The sequence below is a fragment of the Haliotis cracherodii genome, unplaced genomic scaffold (genome assembly GCF_022045235.1).
Source record: "Haliotis cracherodii isolate W230 unplaced genomic scaffold, xgHalCrac1.p SCAF_5, whole genome shotgun sequence".
Lineage (NCBI taxonomy): Eukaryota > Metazoa > Mollusca > Gastropoda > Lepetellida > Haliotidae > Haliotis > Haliotis cracherodii.
This window is the reverse complement of record NW_027266308.1, coordinates 59,643,315-59,656,144: the sequence shown is the minus strand read 5'-3', so window position 1 is coordinate 59,656,144 and position 12,830 is coordinate 59,643,315. Positions and strand designations below refer to the sequence as shown.

The window sequence follows — 12,830 nt, the reverse complement described above, 5'->3', positions numbered from 1 at the left end:
CCCCATAAGTGTCAACCCAGATATTTGTGCAAAACCAAGCCCAAGTATGTCATGCTTGCAACAAGAAACTGTGGAAAGAGTGAGATTGGCTTTATGGCGCTTTTATTTGTTTGTTTGTTGTTTAACGCCGCAATCAGCAATATTCCAGCTATATGACGGCGGTCTGTAAATAATGGAGTCTGGACCAGACAATCCAGTGATTGACATCATGAGCATCGATCCACGCAATTGGGATCGATGACGTGCATCAACCAAGTCAGCGAGGCTGACCACCCGATCCCGTTAGTCGCCTCTGACGGCAAGCATGGGTTATTGAAGATCTATTCTACCCCGGATCTTCACGGGTCGTATGGCGCTGTGAACAGTATTTCAGTTATATCACCTTATTGTGTGTCTTTTAGCACTTTGGTGAGCCCAAAATATACATGAAAGTTGAGGTGAGGTGAAATAGGATTTAAGGTCGCGTCCAAGATTATTGCACTTATATATCATGTGTTTGTGTGGCTGCTTGTACTAGTCCGGACTGATGCCGATTTTACAGTGCTAACCCATTGAGATACCTTGCCGCGGCTTAACAAGAATACCCCACTCAGACACAGTGTTATGACACCGTGCCGACCAGTCCTTGTTTTATCCGCTTAATGCCGAGAGCCAGACAGGGTAACAACAAGTACCATCTTTTAACGTATTTTGGTATGACGCGGCCGGGCATCTCCGGGCTGACGCTCTGCCATTATACCACGGAGGCGGTCATACATAAAAAATCAGGATGATTATGGACAGGGTTCAACCTGACAACAGGACCACCTTTGTTCCCAAGCTGATTTTGTGATTACATTGTGTGAGTTTAATGCCGCTGTGAACAGTATTCCAATTATCACAACGTGTCAACTTAAGTGTGGGAGGTAAGCCCGAAGTAATGCAGGTCTCAGATGTTTACCACTTCGGTGAAACCCACGAGCACGGGTATGGTGCTGACAAACCTAGACCTGGTGTGGCAAACAGAGAGCTGATATTGAACGAGGAAAGGAGTCGGTAGGTAACCGCAGCCAACGAGTCTTGGTGTATTCATGTTTCCCTCTGTTGTGAAATATCTTTATCGATCGTTGCACGGCGCACGCACATGTCTTGTGTTAAGAAGGGTTGTAGATCCACCACGAGAACGCTTTAACTGTCCTCTTTGTCAACCATGTTTGTATTTATGATTGATCAAACCTAATGATTTAACCACTTTCATTCTGAATTGTAGTATTTATTTGATTGTGAACTGGTGTAACGACTCGTTGGTTTGTTGGTTTGGTTGGTTTGGTGTTTAACGCCGCACTCAGCAATATTGCAGCTATATGACGGCGGTCTGTAAATAATGGAGTCTGGACCAGACAATCCAGTGATTGACATCATGAGCATCGATCCACGCAACCGGGATCGATGACATGTATCAACCAAGTCAGCGAGCCTGACCACCCGATCCCGTTAGTCGCCTTTTACGGCAAGAATGGGTTGCTGATGACCTATTCTGTCCCGGAATCTTCACGGAGAGTAACGACTCGTGAAGAGCCGGGTTAACAATTTAAGGGTTAGTGAACCGCCCCTTTGTGTTAGGTAGGGAGAATTTACGTTTCACGGCTTTACATTTGTAATGAAATAATCAAATTTCCGGTTGACAACTACACAAAAAGTATATAATAAATAGGATGTTCCATGTTTCTCGCATTTTCTCGTGACGGGTGAAAAGGAGATATTTATTTTCTCCTTCACTTGATGAAAGAAACAAGATAGTTCACTCGACACTCTATATATTTTCTCTTTACATATGGCAGATCAGTTGAGATGGATTTCGGGAGCGAATTTGTGTATGTTGGGGAAGACGAAGATGAAATCCTCAATTCCGAGATGAGAGAGATGAGAGAGATGAGATGGTGAGACAAACCAGATGTTAACTTGCAACAGAACGATAAAATAAGATCTGTAGGTCACAGATTACATAATAACACACATCATTATCACATGATAGATTTAGTATTCATTTGCTTGTTGTTTAACGCCACACTCAGCCAAATTATAGTGAATGAGTGAGTATGGTTTTACGCCGCTTTTAGCAATATACCAGCAATATCACGGCGGGGGACACCAGAAATGGGCTTCACACATTGTACCCATGTCGGGAATCGAACCCGGGTCTTCGGCATGACGAGCCAACGCTTTAACCACTAGGCTACCCGACCGCCCCGCCAAATTATAGCCCGTAAATAGTCTGGACCACACGATCCAGTGATCGAAATTGGAAGCAACGACCCACGCCGTCACGATACGATGACACGGAATCAACTAAGCCACGGGGTCTGACCATCTGATACACTTAGTCTGATCTTACGACCAACATAGGTTGCTTGGGATCAATTCTAACCCAAAATTTAAAAAAAAAAAATTCTAACCCGAAATCCCAAACATTTAATTTGAAACATATGAATAAATATATTCAAACAGTCGAATAAACACATCCTCGATTATTCAGTGTTTTGCATCTCCATTCTGTTATCATTCATACCCATTTGACCACACTGTTTCGTTTTTAACCCGATTCGAATAACACAACGCCAAAAATAGACGTCCAATCAAAAGAGCGAAAGGAATTCTATGATAAGTGAGGAATAAGAGTGATGACGAAAAGAAATTATGGCAGCGAACGAGTCCAGGGTATTTATCGTAATAGAAAGGAAACATAATAAAAGAAAGGAAATACAATACAAGAAAGGAAATTCAATACAAGAAACAAATATAATGGAAAAAAAGAAATACAATACAAGAAAGGAAATACAATACAAGAAAGGAAATATAATACAAGAAGTAAATATAATACTAGAAAGGAAATACAATACAAGAAAAGAAATACAATACAAGAAGCAAATATAATACAAGAAAGGAAATACAATACAAGAAAGGAAATACAATAGAAAAAGCAAATAAAATACAAAAAAGAAAATACGATACAAGAAAGCAAATACAATACAAGAAAGAAAATATAATGCAAGAAAGGAAATACAATACAAGAAAGGAAATATAATACAAGAAAGGATAAAATATAGGAAAGGAAATACAATACAAGAAAGGAAATACAATACAAGAAGAGAATTACAATACAAGAAAGGAAATATAATGCTAGAAAGGAAATACAATACAAGAAGCAAATACAATCCAAGAAAGGAAATACAATACAAGAAATGAAAAACATATACAAGAAAGGAAATATGATACAAAAAATGAAAAACATATACAAGAAAGGAAATACATTCAAGAAGCAAATATCGTACAAGAAAGGAAATAAAATTCAAGAAAAAAAATACAATACAACAAAGAAAATATAATGCAAGAAAGGACATATAATACAAGAAATGAAAAACATATACAAGAAAGGAAATATAATACAAGAAGCAAATATAATACAAGAAAAAAATAAAATACAAGAAAGGAAATACAATACAAGGAAGAAAATATAATTCATGAAAGGAAATATAATACAAGAAAGGAAAAACATATACAAGAAAGGAAATACAATACAAGAAAGGAAATAAGATACAAGAAAAGAAACTACCTACAAGAAAAGAAATACAATACAAGAAAAGAAATACAATACAAGAAAGGATACAGTACAAGAAAGGAAATACAATACAAGAAAGGAAATGCAATACAAGAAAAGAATTACAATACAAGAAAGCAAATATAATACTAGAAAGGAAATACAATACAAGAAGCAAATACAATCCAAGAAAGGAAATACAATAAAAGAAATGAAAAACATATACAAGAAAGGAAATATAATACAAAAAATGAAAAACATATACAAGAAAGGAAATACATTCAAGAAGCAAATATAATATAAAAAAGGAAATACAATTCAAGAAAAGAAATACAATACAAGAAAGAGAATATAATGCAAGAAAGGACATATAATACAAGAAATGCAAAACATATGCAAGAAAGGAAATATAATACAAGAAGCAAACATAATGCAAGGAAGGAAATATAATACAAGAAAGGAAATACAATACAAGGAAGAAAATATAATGCATGAAAGGAAATATAATACAAGAAAGGAAATACAATACAAGATAGGAAATACAATACAAGGAAGAAAATATAATGCATGAAAGGAAACATAATACAAGAAAGGAAATACAATACAAGATAGGAAATACAATACAAGGAAGAAATACAATGCATGAAAGGAAATATAATACAAGAAAGGAAAAACATATACAAGAAAGGAAATACAATACAAGAAAGGAAATACAATGCAAGAAAGGAAATAAGATACAAGAAAAGAAATACAATACAAGAAAGAAAGTATAATACAAGAAAGGAAATACAGTGCAAAAAAGGAAATATAATACAAGAAAATAAATACAATACAAGAAAATATTTTACACGGGACAATCGGGTATCAAAAACGAAATTATGGCCATTATCTTTACATAATCTTAACTCAAAGGAACCTGTGGAGACTGCCAATGTTGTGTTAAACATGGCGGACACAAATCCTGTAACTACAGTTAGTATCTTTGCTTCAGGAATGTATGCTGGACATCCTCGACACGGCCGGGCAGAAAGAGTACTCCGCATTGCGAGATCAGTACACTCGGTCAGCTCAAGGCTTTATCATCGTGTACGACATCACGAACAGGGAGTCGTTCGAGGAAGCAACGGCCATGTTTACTTTCCTGGAAACAAGTTAACATGGAGAAAAAATACATGCTGTTAGTACTTAAATTCTCGCTTATTTAAATAAATCACCCCAGAAACCAAACACTCCAAACCAGAGACCATGTAGGAACTTGTTTTCTCGTGAAGATGAACATCTCCAGATCTTGGATGTACAATGTTAGAATAGTGGTGAGATTGTGAAGAATTAAAAAGTATAATTTATTACCAGTTTTCCATTTTAATACAGAATGACTATTTGCTTAATGTCTCTTACCTCATATGTGCAAATGCATTAAACACATTCATGCTATTAATTCAACATCAAACAGGTTCTGTGCGGCAACAAATCTGATCTAGAGAACCAACGTGTTGTCTCCAAGGCAGAAGGCAAAGGTCTGGCCAGAGTCAGGGACGTGCCCTTCAGGGAGACATCGGCCAAAACAGGGGACAATGTTAGGGACGCTATAGAGGCCTTACTCAGGACCATTCCTCGTCAAGGGATTGAATATAAGGTACAGAATTGGTCTTTGATTTCTTCTATGTTCCTGTGAGTTCATCTGCTGTAAACCAAAATCACATAGAGTGTTTTGTTATAGGTAACTGCGTATTCTTTGTTCATATTCACACATCCAGTGAAATATGTATCTGTATGATGCAAATTTAAGTATCAGAGGATCTAGAAAAACATCCAGTTCTATACTGCTTTACACTGTCACTCCCTCCTCCCCTACTCTGCCTAATAAGTGTCGACAATGCAATTTTCTATTCCTCCTACGTTAAGCCTAAGTTATCAGGAAACCCAATCTTCATGATTTACAGCTTGTTACAATGGGAACAGGTGGTGTGGGCAAGTCGTCTGTCACCTTGCGTCTGGTGCACGAGTCGTTTGTAGAAAACTTTGATCCGACCTTTGAAGATTCCTACAAGAAGATGATCAACGTCATAGGTCTTCCGAAGATGGAGGCAAAAGAAACGAAGAAGAAATCTGAAGCATCAGCAACCGAATCTGCACCAGTACAAGCCCAGGCAACTGGTAGACTACCAGGGGAAGGTTGGTCAAATGTTCATTGCTGTTTGGGTATCTGGTAACATGGTTAAGTGTTGGTAGGCTCTACCATTATAAGAGACGGAAAGCCCAGTTGAATGAAACGAAAACACATACATGTATGTACCCTTGTTAGTGATAACAATTAAATTGTGTTGATGGAGAAAAAGAGAATTTGTGAGTTTACAAATGTATTAATTGCGTTGTAAACGTCTCATGAAAGAAAAACCCGATGAATACATTCACTCATCGTTCTAATTAATTTAAATACTAAGGTTAATAGAACTGACAACAAATATTATATATACTGAACAGCAAAAGAAACGCATGCATAACTTATTCCAAGTTTGGATGAAAAGACAAACGCCATGGTGTCAAATTAGAGAACTGTCAGTTTACGAGCTAAAGGTGTTGGCAATACAAACGTTTACAAAAGAGCACGGAAAACATCCCACCCCATCCACTGCCACTTCGCCTCACAACTGCACCTATATCACACAATAGATAAAGGTTACACATCTTTAAACCAAAGGCTTATTGAAGGCTACAAAATCATATCCCTCCAGCTGCCGGTAGGACCCCCATCAAGACAAAGAAGATAGATGGCAATGTGGTGCACATCCCCCTGGGTACACTGGCCGATGATCCACAACTTGTGACCGGGGATCCAGTTCGGTGTAGGAAGTGTGATGCCGTTCTGTGCCAGACATCAAGCCTCATAGACAATGGGGATGCAAGGCAGTGGACGTGGTTAGTGTCAATTCGCAGGGTTTTCACCAATCATCAAAATTGCTAAGTAAGCAATAGGTAACAACACTATACTTGTAGTTTATAAGGCAATGAGAATGGAATTAATATAATATTCTCAATACGATAATTCACAATGAACTGAATCTTGTATGAGCTTTAATGAAGAGAATGGTTTTCCTTTTACTCTCTGTACAGTTTAGTTTCATAAATGTATTTTTGTCTCAGGTTAACTGAGGAAGACCGGTTAATAATAAACTAATGAGTATGTGTCGTTAATATGTAACTTATGCAGTGAGTATTGCGGGAAAGAGAACAAAGAACTAGACGTGACCTCGGAGGAAATACCCAGAGAGTTGATGTTTGACTACATGTTGAGTCCAGCAACAGAGAAAGAGGAGGCGGCTGAGGTTGTCCAGAAGGTCACGCCGGGAATAATTGTCTACTGCATTGACGTCAGCGGCTCAATGGATTCCAAGGTAGATGTCCCAGAACTACAAGGTTAGACACTCAGAACACCCAGATGCAGTGTGTGACATAAGGTTTAGTGTGGGAACTTACAGATGCAGTGTGTGACACTAGGCTTGGTGTGACAGAACTTCCAGATGCAGTGTGTGACATTAGGCTTAGTATGGGAACTTCCAGATGCAGTGTGTGACATTAGGCTTAGTGTGACAGAACTTCCAAATGCAGTGTGTGACTTAAGGCTTAGTGTGGGAACTTCCAATTGCAGTGTGTGACTTAAGGCTTAGTGTGGGAACTTACAGATGCAGTGTGTGACATTAGGCTAAGTGTGACACAACTTCCAAATGCAGTGTGTTACATCAGTATTATTGTATGAGAACTTCCAGATGCAGTGTGTGACATTAGGTTTATTGTATGAGAACTAACAGATTCATTGTGTGACATAAGTCTTAGAGTGGCAGAACTTTAAGATGCAACGTGTGACATTAGGCTTAGTGTGACAGAACTTCCAGATGCAATGTGTGAAAAACTGTCAACATTGTAATACTGAGACCAAGCTTGAATATTTACATGTAAAACCATATTTGTCAAAATATCAGTTCCACCTCTGAAGCTATTACGACTATCATATATTTATAAACTAATAAAGTGTTTAAGCAAAGGGGTGTAATCCCAAACTCATTGAAAGATTTTTTGTAATTTAAAAGTTCTACATATATATCCAGAATACATACCTGTCCTCTGTCTCCGTTTGTTATAGCGGCATGGAAGCAGACTCGTAGTGGGGAGATGCTGGAGGCTAAGTCGAGGCTGGAGTGTATCAAGGAGGCTGTGATGAGGTACACAGTGTCATGTCATGGGGCTCAGTAAATAAAGCCACGTGTTAAATATATTATCAACAATATTATTTATGTAGGATTCAATCTTTCAATTCTTAAAAAATGCTATCATAAACAATGTGATTTGCGAATAAACCAACAAGCTTGAGTACATTAATTTTGCTATTCCTTGTCTGTAACAGACAGGTGGAGCTGCTGAAACTGGAACAGCCGGAAAAACAAGTGATGCTGGTTCTCTTTGCCACAAAAATCCAGATCGTAGGTGATGGGACAGGACCATCTATAAAGAGCACCGGTGTTAACAATGATGTCTTTGATGCTCTCATCAATAAGGGGAAAGATCTAGCAGAAAGAAATGAGATCAAACCTCTACGACTTTCTCATGAGTAAGTATTGGGCTTGAGAACCATTCTAGTACATGTCTAATAAGGAAACAATGTTTTTCAAGTCGTACAGTTATTTGTTTTGTTGATTAAGTGACTTTTTTCCATTTGAAATGAATAGTGGAGACTTTTATTAATGACGGTATTGTCTGTGAAAGGAAATAATATTGCTTATATAATATCAAATCGAAATAATCTTCCAGTGGTTTGATAGAGAAGGTGGCAGACTTGCACACGCGAGGTTCTACAGCACTTAGCCCTGCACTGGCAGTATGTGCTGGATTTGTGAGTGAAATGCCTTCATCAGAGATTGTGCTGTGTACTGATGGGGCTCCAAACTCTGGCATTGGCTCCTTGAGTCATGGCGTCTCTGACTCTGACTTCTATACGACGGTAATCATCGAACTTTGAACAACGATATTGAACTGTACTAGCTTTAGATTTCATGTAAATACGTTTTTACGTTTTGCTCGATTTGGAATATGGATCGAATAACAATTATAGTTAGAAATAAAACAAAATTCACAAATTCAATTGTGATTCCTTTAAAGCTTTGGAACTATTAACTGGAAAAAGAACGCCTCGTGTGGACCATTTTATCTTTTGATTACATTCAAACATTACTCCATACACCTTTCTGGTCAAAGATAAAACCGATAAAATGTATTAAGAGATGAAAGTTATGATGTGTAGACAGTGATATAAAGTCAGAACAGATATGCTTCAAGAAGATGTTTAAATGTTTGTAGTGAAGACACAGACTTGAGATAAACTGGATAGGTATTCTTGGCATCAGCTGGTACATGGGAAGATGACTTACATCCACAAGACTTCATGTTTGTTTCAATTTAGCTTCTCAGCATTCCTGACAATATTTGTGAAAGATGGCAAGAGGGAACACATCAGACGCATATCTAGATTATTTCTCTGCTGAATATTCCAGATCGGCAACTATGCTCGTTCGAAGAACATCGTCATTAACATCATGGCAGTGAAGGGAAAGCCTGTCAAGATGCAGCAAGTCAGTGCGTGTGCACTGGCTTCAGGCGGCACCGTCAACGTCCTCAACCCCATGGAGATTGTCCGGGAGCTGCGCCTCATCTGGCAGAACAAGATCGTGGCTTCATCAGTTCATGTTACCTTCCTGCTGCATCCATCCCTTGTGTTTGCTGAAGAAGGTTATCCAAAGGTTATCATACTTTGAGTCTTTCATGTTTTGGAGAGTGTTTAATTGTCTAAGCACTCTGTTGTTCCTCTGCTTGAATTCAAATAGAAACTCGGCATTGTTACAAAATATATGTTTTCCCTTTCTGTACAGTGTTTCATTACGGTTGAGTATGGTTTCTCTGTTCCAGGACTGCAGCAGGTTGGTGAGGGAGGTGGGCAATGCCCTGAAGGACAAGGACCTCACATTCAACTTCAAACTCAAAGATCCGGACACCATCCCAGAAATTGATGAAATCCCATTCCAGGTACTAGTCAAGAAACTCGACGGACACATATTTATGAGCTTATGAGTGTGCAAGAAAATTATATCATCTGTTTTCATCATCATCTGTCAAATTAAATACCAGTTAAACAGAACATCCTTTTCCGTATGGCATCATTCCTTGGGTGCACGGATGGACATGTCGTATAAGGCTTCGCAATTAACTGTGCAGTTGCATCGCAGTTTAGAATCCAGTAACCGTGCTTGTATTTTCACCGAATTTGTTGCATCATTCAGGCTTTAAACCAAACTCACCCATTCACTCACTCGCTCCCCATTTTAGGTTCAGATCGCCTACACCCGCAAGAACGGCATGAAGTGTCTCCGTGTCATGTGCAAGAGTCACAAGTTCACCAAGGACAGGAAGGTCATGGAGGAGGTAACACAATGACATATTCATAATGCAATGCAGTCCTACAGCATGTGTGACATGTCTACTGATAAGAAATGACAAATACTGCATGTATCTGACGGACTGATCAGCCACTCAAGTGGTTCAATCCTTGTACAATCTTGCATCTTTGTTATCAGAACATCAATGTGGCAGTCGTGGGATTGGCCACCGTGCAGAAGACGGCTGAGATGGTGAAGCAGGGAGCCCCCAAACAAGCCAAGGGACATATGTAAGTATTCCATCCATATTTTTGAGGTTTGTCATTGTGCTAATCTCCAATATGTAAATCATAACATTGCAGAATCATGATTTCAAAGAAATATATTCTGTTGGATTGTTGCTGAGATATTGCTGACATCGATTCCTGGTATTTTGGACAACACGTTTCATAATGTTTTTATCTGTTTCCGCTTGTAATAAAAAATACATATCCTACAATGATCATATCAAAAACAGACTGTCAGTTAATCATCGTAGCTATTACTATATGCTATACTCTTTGTTTACCATGTATAGGAGGATACAAGTAGACACATACACTTTCAGCTGAAATACCGTGAAAACCTGTTCATGTTTCTCCTGGAGAACGGATAACTCCATCGTCTAATGCGGCGCAATTTGCTATGCAGAGTGCCAGAAACCTGTGATCGTCGGTTCGAATTCTAGATTTGCACTGACTGTGTTTCAAAGATTGGCAGCACCAAATCCTTGTTTGTGGTTGGTAAACGTCCACGACTTGAACTGCTTTTCGCCTTTTTCCAACCAAGCTGACACATGATATAACTGAAATATTGTTCAACGCGTCATTCAATCAAACTCACACACTCAATATTATTCCTCATTTACAAATATTCAGACGGGCAGCCAAACATGTGATGAAGAGAGATGCGAAGACTGTGGAACAACGCGAGGAGCGATATGCATTTCATACAGCATGCTCGGAACTGGAAACAGACCTGGATAGGAACATGACAAATTGGGTAAATAATCATAATGATGAATAATCCTCATTGTTTTCGGTGCCTTAGGTTTGGTACCTCTCAATCTGTCCCAATCTACGAGGAATACAGCCCTTGTAACAATCTTGCTAATGTAGAAGGCTGCAGTGTTGGGGAGTCTTCACATTCTGCGAAAAGTTCTTGGTGGATTCGACTAGGCAGCGCTTCCTGGAAGAAGTCCTATTCGCTGTCTGGGCTGCATGTTGAGGGGGCAAGAGCCCTGAGCTGATGATGAGCCTCACCAACCTAAATGTGCCAGGGTCACCCAAACCCTGGTTGCTGCATTTTCAAAATTAAATAATCAAGATAAGGTATTCGATTTCTTTAAAACTTGGCACACATCATTGTCATTGACCAAGGTTCCATATGCCACACATTGAACAGCAGATTTTCAAGATGAAGGTCATCTGTTCTCAATAAATGGCCACCAAAACTGACTGGCATCGTCGTCCCATCAAATCAGATCCCGAATTGGTCCTGGGGAATGTTCACCCACTCTGCTGGCAATGCTCGCTTTCGTTGATCCATTGCATCTATTAATGTTCGAGTTTGTTTAAATCTGGAGATCTGGGGACCCATGGGAGGAGCTGGGTGTTGTGATTCCAGGACATGGCTGTTGTCTTGCTGTGTGAGGTCGGGCGTTTTGTTGTTGTTGGAAAATGACATTTGCTTGATGAAAAATGGAAAGGTCACACTACCACCAACACAATTATCTTTCCACTTCCTGTATACATACATACATATATATATATGGATTCATTTGAACAGAATCTGTAGATATACACACATACATACACATACATAAATACATACATACATACATATAGAACAGAATCTGTCCCAAATGGCTCGAAACTATTGGTGTGCAATGAGTTCAAATGTACGGCTTGACATATGTCGCGTTCAAGAATTAGAGTGATTATGCTTGGAATCATTATGCTTACATTTATTATGTAGATCTTTTGTGGATAGATTGACACGTCAACTGGTTGTTTGATATTTCTCATAACCCCAAGCTGTCATTATTTTCAGGAACGGGGCAGAGCAAGCGACTTTCCCCACAAAATCGTGAGCCACGCGCAGAAAGTTCCAGCGTCCCATTTCCATGGCTCACGAAAAAGGGTGGTGAAAACCAAATCTCGCCAACTCAGCAGTACAGCTGCAGATAACTATTACGAGTATCAGCATTACAAGTGTTAGGGACCTCGATTGTGTGGCATAGTAATCGATGGCACCACTTGCGTTTGCATCATCACCGTGCCATTCATCTGCAGAATTCAAACAGAGCAATGTTTGAATGGTTGTTCCAAAAGACGAAGAGTTTTCAGAATTGTTAAAATGTCAGCCTCGTCAAACTCAACGAAAATGTCGAAGTAAAAATGTGACTAATATATTTCGTGAATTTTGTGGTACAGACGATTGCAGTTTAAATGAAACCAAAAACTTGAACAAACATTTCTACAAACCTAAACTAATGTTGATATTACTGTATACAATGGTTTTGTATTCTTAATGTCAGTACATGGCTGTCATGCTACATTTGTCTTTTGCTAATCACCTGTAACGGCCAATTATCTGTTGCCGTCTCTTGTTAAGTTTCTACATTTGTTATCTTTTTACTTTTGTTGTTCTAACTGGTACATATATTTTATATATATTTTATATATATTTTATTATATTTTCATATCATTTATTCACCTGAGTATATTATCATTACTATCATGATGTAACATTTATACTCAGTTTTCATATAATAATTAGACCCACAG

The 12,830-nt window shown here is 38.6% G+C and overlaps 1 pseudogene; it reads left to right on the top strand.

Moving 5' to 3' along the window:
• Positions 1-1,830: 1,830 nt before the first annotated feature.
• On the top strand, positions 1,831-12,261 carry LOC139444297 (circularly permutated Ras protein 1-like; annotated as a pseudogene).
• Positions 12,262-12,830: the final 569 nt, after the last annotated feature.